The sequence below is a fragment of the Melospiza georgiana genome, chromosome Z, assembly GCF_028018845.1.
Source record: "Melospiza georgiana isolate bMelGeo1 chromosome Z, bMelGeo1.pri, whole genome shotgun sequence".
In the NCBI taxonomy this organism is placed as follows: domain Eukaryota; kingdom Metazoa; phylum Chordata; class Aves; order Passeriformes; family Passerellidae; genus Melospiza; species Melospiza georgiana.
This window is the reverse complement of record NC_080465.1, coordinates 28,625,789-28,647,593: the sequence shown is the minus strand read 5'-3', so window position 1 is coordinate 28,647,593 and position 21,805 is coordinate 28,625,789. Positions and strand designations below refer to the sequence as shown.

At 40.9% G+C, this 21,805-nt stretch overlaps 1 protein-coding gene across 2 annotated transcripts in view; it reads right to left on the bottom strand.

The window, feature by feature from the left end:
• The window catches only part of GOLM1 (golgi membrane protein 1), a 34,824-nt gene extending 27,368 nt beyond the window's left edge, over nucleotides 1-7,456 (bottom strand). For both annotated transcript variants that reach the window (XM_058043317.1, XM_058043318.1), the window contains exon 1: nucleotides 7,356-7,456. The gene's annotated coding sequence lies outside the window, so the exon portion shown is untranslated. The remainder of the gene's footprint in view (nucleotides 1-7,355) is intronic.
• Between the last annotated feature and the right edge of the window lie 14,349 nt (nucleotides 7,457-21,805).

The window sequence follows — 21,805 nt, the reverse complement described above, 5'->3', positions numbered from 1 at the left end:
TGAATGCTCCTAACAATATAATGCAAATCTGCAATAAACAGAACCAGCCATTTTTTTATCATACATCTACCCAAAAATCCATGCAGACAACACTGGGGTAAAGAACAGATTGCTTTTTACCTATTTTACTCAGAAAATTAATTTAGTCTTGCTGTTTGAAGAGTAATTCACTTTGAAGAGTAATTTGCTTTCTAAAATTGGACTATTTCAACTTATTCCATCTGGCACTACTATTCTAACTTCTTATTCCTGAGCCTGTAAATAAATACGCAAATAAGACTGAACCAAATTATTTAAAGGAGAACCTAAAAATAACAATTATTATAAATATAAGCAGACACTCCACTGATTTCAATGTTACATGGCATTAAGTGTTCTCCATGTTGATGCCCAGCTGCTTTCTCTGCTCCTACAGAAAATAAATCACGAATTAGCAGTACCAGGGATACTACTGGTTGTTATTGAGATTTGTGTTATTTCTGTGAAACAGACCATCTTAAAAGATAGGCAGGGGCAAAGGGTAGCTGCAATTCTCTTTGAAATAAGCTACATTGATTTTATGGTGTGGTGATATCTGGTCTTAATAAGCCTAATGGCACCTAGCTTCATTAATCCTTAAACTCCAAGGAATCTTGGCTGCAGTTTGTAGAAGATTGCTTCCTTGTAAACTGAGATTAACTTTTTTTCTTTCTGCACTCCAGCAGTCAAAAGACAGACAAAATAAGCACAGAAGACGAGGCAGTCAGCAAATATATATGCATCATAAGACACTAGTTAAATCCAAAATGTATACATTTACTAGTAATATATTGTACAAGCTCTCAAGGTACATATTTTTAAGCAAAGCAACCTCTTCCCTACTATTGCAACACACAAGTGGCAATGTTTTAAAAATTAATAAATGGCAGCAACTCTCAAAGGATTTACATGTGAACAGACACTGTAAGCACAGGGGAAGAATGTGATGCCAGCATTTCGCAGGTCCCAGAAATGCAAATTCTATTGTACATCAGCACTTAAGTCCTTCAACAGCTCACCTATACCTCAGTGTCCACATGCATTCTCTGCAAAATTCCCTCTCTGCAGTCAAGATAGATTATAACTTCTCATTTCTCAGCAGACAGTGCATAATACTGTCAGATTCACAAAGGTTTCAAATCTGTGTGTTCATTTGAAAAGTTTCCTAATTTGAATTTGAGGGTGGAACATACAGAGCATATAAGAGTAAAATGCAGCTTCCTGAAAGCGTTGCCTCTTCATAAACATCCACGCACACCACAAAACAATCCAAAGAAGTCTAACACCTGAGACTTGAGTTTCTTGCCTAAAGGAAAACTCAGCTAAGGCACAAAGGGACACATGCAGCACAGCTCCAGAGGACACCCACAGGGCCACATACAGATAAGCAAGGTCAACACTAAGAAGTAAAGGCAAGGAAAGGAACCATGTTGTTTGGATTTTTTTTTCTTGTAATGCAAAAAATTAACACGCAGTAGATTAAAACACACACAGAGACATGCACAAATTTCCAGCAGAAAGCTATGAATTGCAGAAACACATACATCTTGCACAGACTATTATCCTACTGCGTCATCCTAAAAGAAGCACCTGAGAAGACAGAGCCACCATGTCTTACATATGACCCCTGAAAACCAAGAACCCTCAATCTCCAGAGCAGCAAAAATGAGAGCACAAAGGGCATGATGGAGTTAGCACTGCCATCTCAGCAAAGAACAAGAGAATCTATTTACTTTTGCATATCAGAATACAATACTATATTTCAAAAAAGGTCTGTCAGAACCCATTATGAAGTCATCTGTATCTTGTTGTCTGCTGTAATAGTAGGTACACTTGACAGATGGAAAAACTACAAAGAGCACTGCCAAGATGCAGTGATTCATTCTAAGTGTGACTTGAATAAAATAACTGATATTTTCCTCATAGCTGTCAGAAATAGAGAAAACAGTTCACATTATCAGCAGTAAGAGCTTGCACTGTAGTTATCTACTAGATAAATATATGGGACTAGCTGTTTAGCTCAAAAATTTTCAGAGGTAAAGCAACCATATTGTTCAAGGAAAGAATGATGAGTTCTCCATGCAGCTTACAGCACAGGCACAAAACCATGCTAAAAAATGCCAATACACCTAAATAGTAGACAAATCCAGCAGCATCAGCACCTTTTCTGCTGTTTCCACCTGTTAAAAACAAAAAGGCAAATAAGTGCTGGTTTCACTAAAGCATGTTTGACTTCAGTACATTGCTCTTTCTAGAAAAGAGCAGTGTTGTTTACCCATAAATCATTTATATTAATTAGGAATATATTTTTATACTGAACAGAAGGAACAGCAAAACCAAGAAGAAAGGCATGAAAGACACAGAAGGCTCTTCTGTTCACATACTGCAGACCCAAAACTTTACCTCAGCTGCAATATCAATATTCCCTCTCTTGTTAGTTTAAAAAATAAAAATTGTTTAACTTTCTGCCAGGGTACACATACTCACATATTTTGGAAGAGAGATAAGCAAATCAGCTCAATAAGCACATCTACATGCAAACCTGTCTGCACATGCTGTTTTGCAGGAAACATCTGGTCTGGCACAGCTTATTTGAGTTGGATTTCAAGTAAGTTTCTGATCTGATGGGTAAGAAAGCAATTTTACTGAAGATGAAATCCAACAATGTCCGTGGCAGATGTAAAAACAAGGATATTCGTAAAATTCCTGACTTCTGAACAAAGATTCCATCCTTCTGTTTTTCCAATCTAGTGGTGCTTCATTGAGAAGGAGATGTTTTAGACCAAGATATTCAAGCAAATTAACACACAGCATACTTTTACTTCCCACAGTAAGCAATTCTTTCTTTTTACGGTACTGTCATGGTTTGGGCCTGGCAGAGCCAGTGCCCCCATGAGAATACTTCCTCCCTGGCGTCTGCTGTGAGATGTGACCAGGAATAAGCAAAGCAGGCTCCAGCTTAAACATAAAGAAAACTGTATTACCTAAACTACAAGAAAAGAAGAAAAAACCTATAAGAGAAAAAAAATTGAAAACCTTACAAAAAAGCACTTTCTTCCTCCCCACCACCAAGATTTCCCAATCCAATACATTCCCCCAAAATCACCAACTGCCCAGTCTGGCACCACCCTTTTGGATATTCAAACTTCAGTCCATGAAGAGGAGAGGAGTCTTTCTTGCACCATAGGCTTCCCCTGAAACACGCTGGAACCTCGTGTGCTTCCCTGTTACTCAGCACCGCCTGGAAAGTCCTTTTGCCACTTGTGACATCTTCCTTCCATGCCAATGCTCTCACCACTGTGCATGGACCAGAGCTGCTTTTAGGGTTGTCTTTTAAGGATGCCTTGTCTCACTCCAAAAAGGCACAGTCTCTGCTTTGGGACATCTGTCCCCCCCATTTTTATCCAACCCCCTGGGGCTGAGGGGTCCCCACAATGAACCCTCCTGGTTCTGAGGCACTGCCTCCCCCTAAGTGCAGTCTCTGTGTCACAGGAATAAAACTGGGTGAGTCTATGGCTACACAAGAAAAGTCCAGCCAAAAGGCCACTCCAATCACCTCTCCCCACTCAGCCAGGCTTCTCCACATCCTTCAGGCCAGGTCCTTGTTATCTTATCTCTTATCTCCCTTCTTATTCAGCTCCGAGGAGGATCAGCATTTTTGCTGATCCCAATCATGAAAGAAAGGGGTTAAAATTTTCAGTCTCTGCCTGTCCCAGAGCTCCAGCACTCCCACACTCGCTGCTGCTCCGGCTGGCCGGGCACCTCCTCCCTCGCTGCATTCCCCCCCTTTCTCCTCCTGGGCCGGCTACTATCACATTCGTCGTCGCCGGCTCGCCCTCCCTCTCTCCTGGGGGGGGATGGCTGCCCGATGTCTCTTGGGGCTCCTCCACCCTTCCATCCTCCAGGGCCTCCTCACCCCCCATCTCTGTCCAGGCCCAGGCCTACCACACGGCTGCCCCTCCCCGGCCCAGCAGCAGCAGCTGACAGGGGAGATTCCAGCTCCGTCCCTCGAAGGCCCAAGAAGAACTTCGCAGGGCCGAAGCTCTGCTTTTAACCCCTGTGTTTTTTCGGAGGTGTGTCCAGATCCCACTGGCCACATCAGGTGCCAATATCAAAATCCGAGCACCCATTGGTTTGACCACAGCATCCCAGAATTCCCACTTCTTCCTGGTCAAACCACCACAGGTACTCCGCTGAAGTAGGATATCTGGTATCCAGCAATCTTTTACTATAGCTAAGCAGCAACGTTGCCAACCAAGCCTCAAGACCAATACACTAGTTCTAAAGACAAAACAAAATGGTGCATTTCAGACTCCCAGAAGGAAAGCCAAGTCTCTCTGCTCACAGGGTTCAGCTCTGTGTACTTTCTTAAGACCCACCAAGCAGAAACAACCAGAAAAGGTGAAAAATTCAATAGACACACAGCAGACAGTATAGGAAAAATGTTCCCTTTCCCCCCACCAGCACATCTGCCTACCAACCACCTCCTCCACCATCCAGCCACTGCGTGGTACAAAGCCAGTATAAGCCAGAGCAGCATCTAAGGACAGACCACAGCCAAAGCAGCCACCGAAAATTGAAGGCACAGCTTCTCGGAGGTCTGAGTACTTGCAACTCTGAGTAAGGACAAAGCCTTACTGAAACCCCTGCAAAAACCAGAGACAAGAAACAAAAAAAGAGAAAAAAAGAAAAAGTCCCAACAAGGACCTAAGGGCTAATGCACAGGATAGAGGTCACACAATCCTGTCCCAACCACACTGGACCAGAACAGGGAAACTTCTTCCATACCAAGGGAGCCCCTCAGACAGTGGTGCTTTCCCCACCTATTGCAAATTCTTTTCCAACCTCCCAGTGAACTTCTGGAAGAAATCACTGTGGTTTTTTTCAGCTATTATCATGAAATTCCTATGTCTGACTGCCTGAATTAAAGCACAGTGTATTAACCAAAAAAGTTAATCAAAACTTCTAAATCAGACTAAAAGGTATTAGAACTTGAATTTTATTTTAAAAATAAATACATGAAACTGGGAAGATAAGTAATTCTTAAAAGAGTGAATCAGAGAGCAAACATTTGTGTGCCCAGTCTTCCAAAAATAAAGGTGACCATTTTTTTGAGTGGGTGGAAATGGAGCGCAGAAAAAAAGTGAGTCAAAACCTTTCAGTTTTCATCTCATAAATGGTTAATACACAGTAGTGATTATCTTTAAAAGGTAAATCCAGCTTGTTCTTACTCACAGCAGGATCTTACTTACAAGTACCACTATTCACAGCCCCATGGAGAGAACCAGCTATAGCCAGCAGCAACCTTTATGCTTTCAAAGTTGCACAGACACCCTGTACACAGGGCTCAAGGAACTGTACACGGTCACAAAACAGAGCATACAGATTTCTTATCATCCTCCACAGCAACACTGTCTGAGAGGTTCTTCCTTTCAAATATGCAAGTTAAAAAAAAAAATCAAACAAATATTTTTCCATTGGAGATTTAAAGTTTGGGCACTGAACTCAAGCCGGCTGACCACAAACTTCCTATATGCCCTTCACAGGGATTTACAAACTGCAGGAAAAAAAGAAAAGAAAAAACACTCTGAGACATTCAGCAACAGCCGCTACTCAAACTTCTATACTTTGGATGAATATCACAGAGTCACTGTTCACCAAAATTATCAAGCTACACTCTTTACAAGAAGGGAACGGCATTTTCACCACAACACATTCAGCAACTCCACTCTCATCCTGCTCAGGAATAACCATTTATTTGATAGCCAATTCAGGTGTGAGGTCTTCCTTTTCTAAAGCATTCTAAAATAGAAGTAACAGATTAGAAAACTATGAAAACCCTAAAAATAGACTATCTGTCCAAGGATAGGGTCATTGTTACCACTTGTTCACTAATCATATTTCAGCTCAAGAAGTCTCTCCTCTTTCAAATGACTGCTTTACAAGAAGCTAACAGCCAAATACCCTCAATGCCCTTTATCTGATTAAAGAGAATTCCCAAACAGGTATGCGGCAAAACGGAAGCTAGAGGTTTAAAGTAGGTATCTATCCCAATGACAGAAGTTGGCTAACTAAAAATAACTTGATAAAATGTTCTAGAACACCTGGACATGTTGGCCAGGTGAAGTTTTTGATAGCAGTATTACCACTGAAAATAATGTGTACGAAAACAAAATTAAACAAGCAAACTTATATACCTGAACTATCTCAAGAGTTAGTCAGACCACTCACTTATTTTTATGTATATATTTTGTTGCTGGTATATTTCCCATACAACATGAACCACCTTTTTAACATCACGATTAACAGGACACCCACGTATCTTAAATGGAGATTATGAAACAGAGTTACAGTAAGTTTAGATTTTTGATTAAAAACTCAGTAAATTGCTACCACTTCCCCACCACTACAAAACTACACATATGGTTTAACTGCAAAACATGGATACCTCCCAGTAAGAGTGAAAAAAAAAATTCCACTATATAAATAGTTCTTCAAAAGCAAAGTGCTGTCAAGATGTAAGATGAAAGGCCATTCAAAAAAAAGTCAATTCAAGAGCAAGATTTTCTGAAAACCTGATCAACTCCTATCTTCATGCTGACAAGGGAGTCCTATGAAGTAAAACAACTCAAACTTCCTGCGTGTAGGCGATAAACACAGCGCCCACTGTGTACCCAATATCCGAACCAAAATTTCTGAAGAGGTAGGGGTAACACTTTTCCAAGCAGAGGCGGGAAGGCCTCTGGAGGCACGAACTCTTCCAAGTCCCTGAGCAGCGGTAAGGCCTCCGCAGCCCTGCCCGCGGGGAGGGAAAGCAGGGCTAGCTCGGAAGCAAAACGAGGATGGTCAGCAATCTCAGGTCACCAGCCCAGCTGCGACAAACCAGGGGAGGCCACCTAGTCCGACCCTTCCCGGGCAAGGTAGCCGGGAGGAGGTATCTCACCCCTGCGTTGATTTCGAATATTATTATTTCTACCTCCTCTGCGAATATTCAGAGATGTTTCCAGCTCAAGACCCTTCAGAGGGAAGGTTGGCTGAAGAAACAAGGAAATGCGATCAGTGTCCGGCAAGCACGCCAGTTAAGCCCTGCCACGCCGGCCCGGTACCTCTGTGAGCACTGCCGGCGGCGAACGGCGAGTGCCCGCGGCACGGAGCCGGCACGGAGCCCGCGTGGGGCCGCCCCTCACCGCCCCCACGGCCGCCCGCCGCACACGCCCCGCGCCGGGGCCGCCGCTCGTCCCCCACCGCCGCCGGCCGAGCCGAGCCGAGCCGAGCCCGGCGGGGCACAGCCGGCACAGCCGCGGCCCGGCGCCTCGCAGCCCGCCCGGCGGCCTCACCTGACTGTGCCGCCAGCTGCGGCCCCGCCAAGCAGAACAGCGAAAGCCACTCCGTCGCCTCTCGTCACCCCGCCGCCCGCGGCAAAGAAGAGCGGCGGCAGGAGGCCGGCAGGGCGGGGCGCAGGGCCGATCCCGCCCCTCGCCATCCAGCCCCTCGCCGTCCCGCTGGCGTCTCCGGCCGAGAAGTGCCCTGAGCTGAATGTCTGCACCGGCCTGTGCCGCCCTGCGCCCGAGCCGCTCATTCCTTCAGCAGCGCTTCTGCTGAGTTACAGATTTCCTGTCTTGACCACAGGAGCTTCAGTTCTGGAAAGCGGCACGTAGGCGAAGCTGAGTGTCCGAAATCAGAGGTGGAGCGGCAGAAAACTCAGGAAGGCTGTTTCAATACCTATTTTTGACAGCCAAATGGATGATGCTAGTATTTTCTTCATTTTGAAAGAAGAAAAGTTATTCAGTCTGTTTATTACATGGTTGCCATTAACTCAGCTGGAGTTTCCACCATCTAGGTAGAATCATAGAATTGTTTTGCTTGGAAGGAGCCTTAAAGACTATCTAGTTCTAGACCATGGGCCTAGAACCTCTTCCACTAGATCAGGATGCACAAAGCCGTGTTCCAAGCCAGCCTTGAACACTGACAGGAGTGACGCATCCACAACTTCTCTGGGCAACCTGTTCCAGTTACTCACCGCTCTCACAGTAAATCATTTCTTTCATAATTTGATGATTTGTGAGGATTTCCTTTCTAAATTTCCGTTCTTTCAGTTTGAAGCCATTCCCCTTGTCACATCAATGCAGTTTCTAATGAGGAGACCCTCTCCAGTTTCCCTGTAGGCCTCTTTCAGGTACTGGAAGGCTGCTATGACATCCACACAATCTTCTTTTTTGCAGCCGCAGCTTTTTCAACCCAATCTGCATGTTGCTTCTGCATTTCAGCTTTTGCAAGTGGAAGTTTAAAAAGCAGAATCTAAGCAGTATAGAAAATCTAGTGAAGCAGCACTAGATTCTAGGTGGTGAAAAAAGCAAAATTATATATATATATATATATATATATATATATATATATATGTGTGTAAATTTCTACCTGAAGAAAGACCACAAACTTAACAAAAGCAACCTGCTACATTTCAAAACATAATGCCAAATATGAGGTTTTCTTCTCGTCTTTGAAGACTGTTTAAAAGTTGATCAAGGTATATTATATATTTATTTTTTAAAACAACTCATACAATAGCTTTGTCTAGACCAGAACTGGAAAATTTTCTTACAAGTACACAATGGATCACATCCCACTAGTTAGGGAATTAATTGACTTCCAAGAGGGATCTGAAATATTATAAAAAAGGTATCATTATCTTAAAAAATAAATAGCCATGCATTTTAACAAAGAACTAACAAAAACACAAGGGCACATCTACATATGTTACCCTGCAGAAAAATTAAGGGTCTTAGCATGGTCTCTTGGGACCAGTACTAGAAGCAATGTACTACAGCCCCTGAAAAGTCTAGAAGTAAAGCAATTAGCAGAAGTCTTCTGGAGGTGTATCTCCTGAGTTGTTTATATCTGAAAGAGAAGGAGCAACTCTCAAAAGTTTGTGGACAAAATAGATTACCTTGAACTATATTTTATTTAATAACATGCTGCCTTTTTTTTTTTTTTTTTTTTTTTTTCCAAATGGTAAGCTAAACAAATCAAATTCTTCTTACTCTTTCACTAAAAACCATATCTAACTAGAAAATCCAATACTACTTCTTTTCCCTCATAACTACTGACATCGTTCCGGTAGAATATAATTGTTAAAACAGTTCACAGAACCACAGAATTGTGAGAGCTCTGGATATCATCCAGTTCAACCCAAACTGTGTCCAGAGAGTTGCTGCCACACATGCCCAGAGATTTCTAGTTCCTGCTTATTCCCCACACTCTCTGCATTTGTGTACAGGCACATCAGGGAGGTAATCTAGCACCTAGGGTCCCTAGGAGAGGTGTAACAGGATTCCCCATAACAGTACACACCCTTGATCTGAATAGCCTTATGATTCTCATTTGAGAGGAGGCCAAGGTAGCACTGCTTGGCATGGCCCACTCTCCAGGAAGAAGTAAAGGCATAAGCATTGCTACTTTGGACCCCACAAGCCATTCAGGGTAAAGCTTATCTCACCAAACTGACCAGTCTGCTGCCAAAGATTTTCTTTCTCTTTTTAGACAAGTGGATCCCATCTCTCCCTAACAGGCTACAGTCATTGATGTTCAATCCATTTGTAAAAAAGCCAAAGCCTTCTTGATGGCACCAGAGATGAAGCCAGACATTGATCTGCACTATGCCTCTACTTCTGCCTTCTTCAGTTGTGAAATTACCCTCTGGACACCCATGTAAAAATTAATTTCAGAAAATCATTTTCAGATAGCAGACGAACTAAAATTCAAACTATTCAAGAAAGACATTAGTCATGTGTTGGTGAGAGTAAAGTCAAGTGTTTTACTATACTATTACTTCTAAAGATCCCAAGAAACAGGAGTCTAACTTCCCATAGTGAAAATGGAGTTCAATGTTTAACACATTCTGCTTTTTCTACATAGCACTAACTTAAATTGCCAGACATCTTTGTCTACTGTTGACCTACTTTATCCATGCAATGTCATGCATTGTAGAGTTTGGGGATCCTGCCTTTGAATTATCATGAAAGAATGACAGTGGAGATTTTTTGTTTTGGTTTTTTTTCAAATTTCACTAAGTCAGAGCTAAACACCAAAACCAAAGAGGGCTGGGATGCTGAAGACAGCAGCTGAAAGATGGATGATGTCTTCTGCTGCTGTCTTCTGTTTTCAAAGGTGGACATCTGAAATCCATGTTACATTCTTCAGAGGTACTGAGCATATTACAGGATCTGAAAGATCACATCTGCAACAACTTTCTCAATAGCAGACAAAAAGTAATATACGGGATTTCTCTTCCTCTGCACAACATGTGTGCATGTCCATTTGTAGTGTGTGGTGACTTCTGGGCACATTGAAGGTCTGACCTGTCATCAAAAAAACCTTATAGGCCACCCACCTACTGATTGTCAAATTATGGCCTACATTTTTCAGGATGTGCACTTTAGTGATGTCATTTGGCCTTGGAAAATATATATCCAAAAAATCTTGAAGTAAAATGAGTGCAGGCTGAAACACTGAATAACAAGCTATCAAATGGAATCTTACTGCAGTCATGCTTTACTGAAGCCCAGACAATGATAAGGGGTTTTCTTTTCTTGTCACAGATTCTGTGTGCTTTCTCTGAGCAATTCTGAATGGTGCCCCTGGGCTTAACTTGTGCAAATGGCAACACTTTTCTGGCTTCTTCAGGTCTGCAGAAGTTGCCTCAGTGTCAGTTCTCTTGCTTAATTACATTGCCTCATTCAGAGAAAATGCCCAATGTGCATTTTCTGATATGCAAACAAAGAGCTTCATGAAAAATCCTGACAAGCTGTAGGAATTACAGTTAGGCAGGCTAGTCTTGCTAGGACAAAATCAACATCTACTGTAAGAGCAATAAAATGCCACCTTAGAAAAGAACATGTTGACTTGGAGAGCTGGATCTTTACCAGATGACCTGTCAGCTTCACTGATTGGCTTCTTTTCCTTCTTTTTCTTCTCTGTGTCTTTGGTATTTTGGCAGCTAACTTGTCCTGTCCTGGGAAATAGGCTTTTCATTCATGAGATGCCTCTAAATGTTGCTTTAGGAGGTTTATTGGTTGATGTTAATCTTCGGTATTGGTTGATGCCATTTTCTTGGGGAAAGTATTTACCTGCAGGCAATGGCTGTATTCACTCTTGGTGGTTCACCTTGGATGTCTATGGAGTCAGAATTAAGTCAACCTTTTCTCTTCAAAAATTGTAAATAATTCCTCTTACTGGCTTACACATAATTCCATATGTGTAAGCCAGTAAGAGGAATGGAGCACATTATTTTCTCTAGTTGTTATATTGATGGACAGCCTTCTATTATATCAGTTGCATATGCAATGAAGGATGCCAGTTTTACAAGCATTTGCTACAACCTTGTGTATACGAGTACAGTCCCATGCATGGGTTACAGGCTAAACCTGGTTTTCCTGGAGCATGGGCTGGTATTTGTAAAACTTAGGACTATTTGACTGGAATTCATAAAGTGAAGGATATAGCCTGACCTCTGCTGTGCAATTACAGAGCAAATCAGTCTTCTCTGTTCTTCAGTGAGTCAGAACAATAATGCTGTTTTTACCTAATGAGAGTGCTGAAAGGCTTAACTTATTAGGGATAGCACATGGCTAGTCCAATACATAAAACAGAGTTTAAAGTTGAAAAAATTCTCTTTGGGTCATGAATGTCTATCCAGAAAACAGTGGTATTTTCTAGAAAAACTGTCAGTGATACAAAACCGCAATTCTGCAGCAAAGGGCAGTGTTAATTGACATGGTAACTGAGTGCAGTTTTGGCTAACTTGCCTCACTTAGCTTATAGGAAGATAAAACATATAAGGATCATTTTTTCCACTTCTTAGTGCCAGAGTTCACGTTACATAAGAGGATATGGTAATGTAATGATAGACTGTATGTGACTGTATTCTAGCTCCAGTGGCACACAGTATTCTAGCTCCTTGATACAGGGCTCTGATGTTGTTACGAACAAATGTTTGAGATCACTTAAAAAATCATTGGTGAGGGTATCATCAAAAGCCAGATTTAATATTAAATGACAAAGCTCATTGGCAAGATTCACTCAACTACTTACAGGACAGTTAAGGCACAGCAAAGAACAACAAAACCATACAAAATCCAAAATCAAAAGAGACATGATGGAGAATTCTCTAAGGATGTGTATATGGCCAGGGGTTGGGTGTGTGGGTGTGTGTGGGGGTGGGTGTGTGGATATGTTTAGATATGTGTGACAAAGGACAGTGAGGGCAAGGATAAAAAGGAACACAACCAAAAACCTTAACAGCACTCAAACTTAATAGTAATTTAACTTAACTTATACCTTAAACTTAATAATTTAAGGTTGTTGGAACAACAACTTAAATTATACCTAACTTAAATGATACTTTAAACTTAATTTATAATGTAACTAATAATCTAACAGAAGAATAGGTCTTAGTGGCATTTAACCTAATTTATAACTTCAAAGTTATACTTAGCAACTTAGCAAAAGAGCAACACTTAGCAGCGTTTAAGTAAGGTTAAGTCTTAAGTCACAAGCTTACTTACAGGCCTAACTTACAGGGTACTTAAACATCTAAGAAAGCAGCATTTCTCTCAGATGTTGCACATGCGCACATGCATGCAACAAAGACAGAAAGAGTCAGTGCAAGCTAGGTACCTGTGAAAAATTCCCCTTGGAGATCAGTGAAAAACTCACTTCAGATGCTTTTGCATTTCCTGACAGATGAAGGATCAGGCCTCAAGGAGTGGGGACATAGACCAAGACTTGTTGCTGTTTGGCGATCTTCCAAGTATAGCAAATTTGAGAGTTTGCTGTCTCAGAAAGGCTTCCCCCTCAGAGGGAGGCTGCTGGTCACAGCCCACTGAGAGCTCAAAGGGTTTCGTTTGGACTGCTGTTTATAGGGTCTCAAGACATTAGGCTTTAGTCATAAAGTTTCATCCTGGCCACAGTTTGGATCAGCTCTTTCTTTGAATGTGTGAGAACAGGAATGTTGTGCCATTGAGGCAAGAAAAATACTTTCCAAGGTTATTCACAAGGAAAAAAGGAGCTCCTTAGACAACAGTTCCTGGGAGCAGACCATGTTTCTGGTAAGCTTAGGAAGAGCTAAGCCCAGGTGCTGTTTCCAAGGCTGAGGCCTACTGAACATTTCTTAGACTGCAGTACAGCCTGGAATAGGGGAGAGGGGGAATGCACCACTGCAGGTGTCTATAAAGCGCAGGCTGATTTGCACCTCTTTACATGAATTCTGCATTACATTGTACATAACACCTGCTACATGTGCAGGTACAGCACAAAAAGGAAAACAATTATAAAGGTTATGTGGGAATTGCTAGAACTACTTTGGAAATGCAGGTGGGAAATTGAGAAGTATCCAGCAAGGCAATCTACCTATAAATTCAGCACAGTAAGACAAAAGGAGAAGTATATTCTGTTTAATTTTGGAGGCTCAGACATAGGTTTCATACAGTGGTATTTGTTTATGTGAAGGTAATGCTGTGTTTCTGGGACTGGTGCCTGAGCGGCCCAACAGTCTGTGTGTGAAACAGATCTGTCACCTTATGATCACAACAGGGAGGTAGTACAGAGTGACAGCCTTACCAGTGGCTTAGTACCAAGACAAAGAAAAGTATTTCCACTAGGGCTGCTAGCTAATTGTTCGCTCTTGGGCTGAGACTGCTCCCAACATTAACTCCCTGGCTACCTGTGTCAAATCTCCTTTTGTCAGCAGTTCAAAGATGGTATGTACAGGATGCCACTGAAGTTGAACAAATGTTTCTATACTTCCAACGTAACAGCAGGAATAAGAATACATCACCTTTGAAATCCATCACATCAACAGCATTTGCACCTTTTGCACCCAAAAATATGGTACCACAGCAAATCCTGAAGTTTCAGATTAGACACAGCCTCTGTGACAGTCTTTTCCTTCTGCAAACCTACAAGTATTACTGTACAACAGGCACATTAAAAATAAATTTTGCAATACTGTTACCTGAAGAGACAAAAATAATTAGCAAATAAAAATACAGAGTGTGGAGATGGCCACCAGATGGTAGCAAACATGTAGTGTAGATGTCTGTCAGATGTTCTCAATTATATTGGATTTCTTGAAAGAGAAAACACTCATGTACATGTTTAAACATTTGAGTTCAACAAGCTGATCTATAAAAATATGAATAAAATTTTGAGCAACCACTCAAAATTTTCTACATAAAACCCACCATTTAGTTATATCCTTCATGGTTACTTTGCTACTGTTAACAGAACATATCCTTAGTGTTCTTTCTGACAAGTGAGACAAAAATGATTGCAAAATTCAGCAGAATGATTGACAGTAGTCTTCAGACAACTGGTTGTTGAATTGTCAAATTTTGTCCTCAGAAGACTCCAGTGCTTACTAACTCCCTAACCGCTTCTGCATAAAGATTGTAGAAGTGAATAATGTACAGCGAAAAAAAACCTTTTCAGGATCTTCAAACATAACTCTGTGCTAATACCATCTGTTCAGCAAAGCAGCAGTGAGACCCTAGGCTCTAGACTGTTCTAGACAAATATAAGAATTTACCCTTTCTCATAGAAAAATAAATACTGACTTCCTAATCAGAAAGGGTAGTTCATTACATTTCTGCTGACCCTGATTTACACAGCTACAGGGACTGCGTGGTACATCTGTGGTTCTAATCCCCCTAGACATGAAGACAACATAACATTTAAGAAACAAGTCTTTCCAAAGCTGAGTGTATGTATAAGGTAGACTGCATGAGGCCTTTTGGGAGCTTCCTTTGCCCTTTGTTTCTGAGTGAAGTGCCAAAACTTACATCTGCAGGGGTTATCACCACCAGATGTGAACAAAAAAACACACAGCAAACCAAAGCAATAAAACCAAACCAACAAACAAAAACCAAAACAAACAAGACAACCCCACTCCAGTCTATGCCATCAACACCACAAAATTAATGCTATTTTGTTTGTAGAACTCTCTGATTCAAAAATTGAGATATTGATGGGAAAGAGGATGATAGCTTTTGGAGAGCTCGCAACATCGCTGTTATCTCTACACAAAGGATGTTAATGCTACTTCATTTTCCAAGTGTCTCAGGCCTCTAAAATACTTTGTGTCAGAACCATGGGATATGGTTTTGGATCCTTTGCTTTTTAAAACATGTGAAAACAACCATTTGGGGTTTTATATATAAGGATAAATTGTTGCAAAATTACTGTCTTCAAGTTCTTTTTTGGTCCTTATGCTTTTTGGATGCCTTTTTTGTACCTCCTCCCTTGATACTCCTGAGGCAGCCAGTAGAGCAGTTGGGCAAGTATGCATCCACCATGACAAGACCTCATCAAAGCCTCTACATTAAATAATGTTCTGTCTGGATTGCATTTTTATTTTCTGACAGCTGGGAAGATGTAACCTTATTATAGATAATCCCTTGCTCCTGCTTCTACTACCTTCCTTGTGATGACAGAAATTAACAGGTATCTGCACCTGTCTTCTTCACCAGTGGCTGCAGTTTTCCTTGAGAAGAGGTACTGTTTAGTAGTTTAAATTATTTCATGGGGACTAATTATAAAAACAGTAGAAGTAGTGGAAAGTGTAATGCTAGCAGTGCTAATCCCACTATTGAATTTGTATAGGAAACAGACAGCAAAAGGCTGTTTGGAACAGCAGTGATAAATTTATCACCCTTGGCACGGTGATGCAATCCTGCTACTGTATCTTGGAAAAGGAGTCTGTGCAACTTTTGAAACATAACTATGTGTACAAAATCTGTAACCTTTTGCCTGTTTATGGCATGCCAAGGATAATTCCTGAAGTAAATTCACAGTCCTCTGCACAGCCATGGACTGCCTTAGGTCCAGCAATAAACAAGCACCTTTCATGAGCTAGCAGCTCTGCAGCACAGAAAAGCACAGCTGGCCCAAAATAGACTAGAGCTGCATCAGATCTGCATGTCACCCACTGCGCTGCCCTGAATAGCTCTTTGTGGATACCACTTTTAGAAGTGCAGTCATACTTGGCTCTGAGACAACATCCATAGGCCTTTATAGACTTGAAGGGTCTAAAAATAATGTGTTTGGAATAATATACTTCAGCTAAGACTGTGACAACCCACTGGAGCATAACTCAGTACAGACTGTTTCTTTTGCTGCCTGAGGAACAGTAAGCAGGAACTAATTGCCTTGATTGTTTCTCTTCCCAAATTGTGTGAATTTGATTTTTAATACCCTGGTATCAGCTGCATGTACAAGCAATTACATGCTTGAGAACCATTTCCCAATCTGTTGCTGCCAACAGAACTTTGCCTGTTCCAATATACTCCGGGAAAAAGGGAGAGCATGAACACTCACTTTCCCCTCCTCTCTCCACAGTGGCTGCTCAGCAGTACTCCAAGCCTGCAGCCTTACTACTGAGAATGATCTGTGTGCTATTCATTCTGCTGATATTACACTGCTATCACAGAAAGAAGGAAATTTTCACAATCTTCTGTTATAACAAATCCATCTTGTCAGGGGAAAAAAAAATCTCTGAAACTTAGAGAAAATAGGGATTTCCAAGAATGATCTGTAACATTTTTCTGTGTCTGCTCTCTGAGAGATTGCCATTTGTCATGGGAAGGAAAATCCAGACTGTCTTGAGGTGTCTTGATTCAAATTTAGTCAGTCCCCTCTAAATAAACCCCATGATGCAATTTGAAGCACTTGCCAAGCAGTTGTTCTTTGTCACATCTCAGTGTATCTGCTGTGGTTTATGCCACATCTCCATCTCCTGACTTTTTCTTCATGTTTTTTTCCACAGGCTGCACCCTCCCAGTCTGTTGTCTACAGTGCCTTGGGAAACCACAGTCAAGGTCTTGCAACTGCATTGCATAGAATTTACAACTGTGAATTTGACATATAGTTCTGCTCATGCTACTTTGGCAATGCACACGGACTTCAGAATCAAAAATACAAGAGAAGGAAAATTTGTATTTCCTTTGGGACTATGCATGATTTATTTACAAGGCACAAATAAAGAGACTAAAGTTAATAGCTCTTGAATGTTATTTTCAGCTGTGTTACTTCATCTATGTGACTTTGGGATAGCAGTGTCTATATTTGAGCTTCCATGCATGTATTTGTTCCTTACAATGGCTCTAATCCTTTTAAACTGGTAGTTGTCCAGTGTGTGTATGTGCACCAAACATATGACACAAGAGAAACATCAAACCACATCATAGAAAATCCAAATTTACAAGCTTAAAAGAACAGGACAGAAATGTTGACTTGCACAGTGGGAAAACAAAAATAACAACAACAAAAGCAGTAACAACAACAACAAAATTATATTACCTTGTAAAAATTTTTGAAACTTTCTCTTACTCTGCCCTTTTCATGATCACAGCTACAATCACCAAGTGTCTCTTTTCAAGAGCTTGGGGACTGCCAGTGAACCACCCACTCAGATTTCTAAATCCATGCATGAATGTATGGGAACACTGTCAGGCACTGCCACAGCCAAACCTTACCTTAGACACAAACTAACAAACAGTAGAAATGTGTTATATGTTAGGATAAATTGTTGAATACTGTAACTGATAGACGTTGTAGCAAATCTGTACTAGGCAAATAATTATTCTACTGCATAAAAATCACAGAATCACAGAATCTTTTAAGCTGCAAAAAGCCTCTGAGATTATCACACCTAACTTTTGACTGATCAGCACCTTGTCAACTAGACCATGGCACTAAGTGCCCCACCCAGTCATTTCTTGTACATCTCCAGGGACAGTGACGCCACCAACTCTCTGAGCAGCCAATTCCAATGCTTAGCAATCTCATTTATGAATAAATTCCTCCTGATGTTCAGCCTAAACCTTGCCTGGTGCTGTTTGAGGCTATTTCCTCATGTCCTGCCACTTGCTGCTTGGAAGAAGAGGCCAATCCCCACTTGGCTACACCCTCCTTACAGGTGGCTGTAAAAGGTCATAAAGTCATACCTGAGCATTTTTTTCCAGGCTAAACAAGCACAGTTTCCTCACCTGCTCCTCAACAGACTTGTGCTCCAGACCCTTCACTGGCTCCATTGCTCTGCTCTGTGCAGACTGAAACTCCAGCTGCATCACACCATTGCTACACCTTACTCTTAAAACATAATGATAAAGAAAGACATCAGTGAGGATTATAAACCCCTGATGGGGATGGACCATTTCTTTCCAATGTAAGAAATGCCCCTGTTTCTATATGTTTTATAAATAATTCACAAAAGAGACTGGTCTGTTCACTCCATGGTAATTGCACAGTGAAGCTGTGCTTCAGATGAGAGTAAAAACAACCCACTGAAACCCAGCCATTTCTAGCAACTCAAGCTGTTACAGTACTGATCACAAAGCAAATAACACTGGTGTGATTTCATTGTTGGATTACAGATAGTGGCAGCCATAAAAGGACATAAAAGGACCTCCCCCACATACCTTTTTTTTTACAGATTCTATTTGTTTCACGAGAATCCACACTTGTGAGTCTGAAATATCAGAGAGCTAAAGAAAACCCAACTGGAGCTAGTTGGGGGAGGAGAGGGAACAGAGAGGACAGGTTTAAGATATCATCTTTAATCATCTTGCTGCACAGCAGAATTCAGCCTCACAATAGACAGAAAGGTTTCCTCTGCAGTGAGCAGGCAGAGTGCATTCAGCCAGCTCCAGCACCCTGTGTAGAATAAAGCACTTCAGAATTAAACATTGAGCATCACAACCATCACTGAAAGTTGAAGTCTCATGTCTGAGGTGAGGCATAATAGTTCTTATTGTTCCTCAGTAAGTGTAGTAGATACTGAAAATTTGAAAAAATAAGACTATGTGTCTCCTAAAAAATTTTAGTTCCTCAGTTTCAGCAAAGATGTTGCTGACATAAAATAATAGAAAAAAAAATTTGTACTAAATTCTTTACTATAAAAATACTACATGAATGAAAACATTCATACAAAACACAGGTTAGAGTGCATTCCTAATTCTTGTTTGTTTTCCTTCCAGTAGCTTCTCCAAAGGCTTTTATTTGGTTTAGCTTGTCTGTGAATTTTAAACATTATTAATAAAGACAGCTTGAGCTGATCTCCTGGAAGTTACACAATCTCTGTTTTATTTCAGGAAGTCTGTCCTACAAATTACAGACTGTGATCAAGTATGAGAGTGCTACTACTGAAACACAAGCACTGGTTTTCTTTTGTTTTATAAGCACTTGCTGAAGGATCTGCAAAAGCTGTCATTTGTGTTACATATTTTAGTCCAGCAGTATGGACCCATCCAAAGACATGTAAGATTCATGTTTTGAGTGTGGCTTTATGTACAGAAGGAATCAGAGGTTTTTTGCTTTATGATTCATTAGATCACTTTGCAAGGGAAGTACTCTCCGGTACTACACCAATATCAGGGAGAGACATGAGTCTGCAGGAGCTAAGGCACAGCCTTTCCTTTGGGCAGCAATAAAACACCTCCTTCTTTAAAATAAGTATTTTCTACAGCAAATGTATATAATTGTCTTGCAGATAGAACTCTTTTGTACATTTATTTTTTTGCAGGAAGCTCCTTCTCTTGTCTGGGGAGGACACATATCTGGGAAATCAAGCTGTGTGTCCTTACAAACTATAATTCCAAAGCAGGAACAGATATTATCAGAAAATAGCCAGAATACTCACTGAATAGTTATCTTTCCTAGGTCAGAAGGAATCCATTCCACACTTCATGGTTGTAATCCAAAAGTTCACTGAAGCCTGGGGGCTTTCATTAACTTTGAATGAAAGGTCTGATCATTAAAAAGCAAAAAGCCTAAACTAAAAAAAATCACAAAGCAACACTTCACCACCTAGCTGCCAGCCTCTGTGTGGGGACAGTATTAAAGTTGAGCAAGGTAGAACCAGCTGAGGTTTTCAGTCTGCTTTGTACCACACCACTTATGGATCTGAGGAGAATGCTTTATAGTTTTATAGTAATTCTCTGGAGAAGTTCCTACACAGCTCTACCCAGTGGGATTTCTGAGAGAACAGCTAGTGACGGCAGCTAAGGCAGCTCAGCATTTTTTTTCTCAGGTATCTCCATAAACACCAGCCAGGACCATGCTTGCTGAAATAACTGTTTTCATCACTGTGCTGAACAGTCTCTCCATATGTGTCTCCAGGGAATAATTTGAATGGTGTAGAGAAATAAAGAGCACAGGAAGCTCTTTACCAGGAAGCTCCCAGCAATGGATCAACTTCCCAGTAGCCTGAAGTTGTTTCTGGGTCCCTAGCAAGAAGAGAGGCTCTGCTGAGGCAACACTTCTGTACAAATTGGTTAGCCATGGCAACCAGGAAATCCAAAGATGTTGCTAACACTTGGAGACATATTGTGGATCGGGCAGAGAAACCTCCTTTGTAATCAGGACTGAGAGAATTATGTCATAAAACAGGAGAGTCTGATGAGTTAAAGGAGAATTGAAGAGAAGGAGGAATACAACTGGGATATGTATTCCTGAAAAAAAAAGTAAAGGACTGTTCCCTGGGCATTGAATGCTAGGACTTCTTCTTCATGACCAGTAAGAGCAGATTGAGAGGAAAAGTGATCAAAAAAATACTAAGATATTGTCTGTAAAGAGGGTAGAAGACAATAAATATGTGGACAGAGCTGAATAGAAAAAAAAGTAAGAAGAGAGAAATGAAAGGATGAGAGAAGAGGAAGGGCAGACTTGAGTTCCTTAGTCTGGGCAGGGCACAACCTGTTAAGTGGGATGTTTACTGTAGAACACGCCTACTCTCAGGACCACATCTGACCCAGGGATGTCTCAGACAGCAGTGAACTGAGCTAGTCTCTCTAGACTAGGAATTACATTGAACAGAAAAATGCGTACAACATTTTATTTATACTATGTTCCAGCAGAGACAAAGAAATATAAGCATATTGTTTTTCTGAAGGCTTATGTTTCCCTCCAGCTGCTCTGCATTGAGGAACACTAAAACACTTGGGAGAGTCATATTATTCTGCTGTGTTTGTACAGCATGAGAAGGTCATGCTTCCCACTCAATTTCCAGCTACTACTACGGTCTGACGCATAATTTAAATAATGGTAACTTTATAAATTGCCTATAGCACTTCAGCTTTATTTGCTTTCTCTGCTGAAGTGCAGTATTTTCCATTTAAATTCATGATGCAGAAAAGGATATAAAGGATAAACAGAAAAAATTATTGCATCTTCTCAGACTGTGGAAAATCACATAGGTATTTGTGACATGGGCAAAAAAAGTATTATTTTAACACATACATATAATACAACATTTTCCCAATAATAAGTGGGAGTACATTGTAAGAAGGCAGAACAATGACCTCTGTATGTTGAAATTTAAACCAGTGCTCAGGACCCAACACTTTCAGTGAGATACCTACACTTGATAAGTATCTACCTTATTTGTTATTGTTATTTCTTAGAAGGAAAAAAACAAAGGAAAAAAAAAACAAAGCAGAAAAAAAGAAAAAGCAATCCTACTTCTGCTTTCACTGGGGTGAATGGAGTGATTTTTACTGATTATAAAGTCATGATGTAAAATAATTAATACATGATCACTGCTTGGCACTCATCTTTCCAGTCTCAGTCACAAAGCCAATGGCTAGATGTCAGCACTTAACAGCTGCACGCTTTTACAAGAGTGTGCTCTAGCTATAAGAGTGTGTTGCTAGCAGGTCCAAGACAGATTTGAAGTGATGCTGCCTATGTTGCATCTGTTATTTGAAGCAAAAACCAGATCTTATTTCAACTTTTTTCA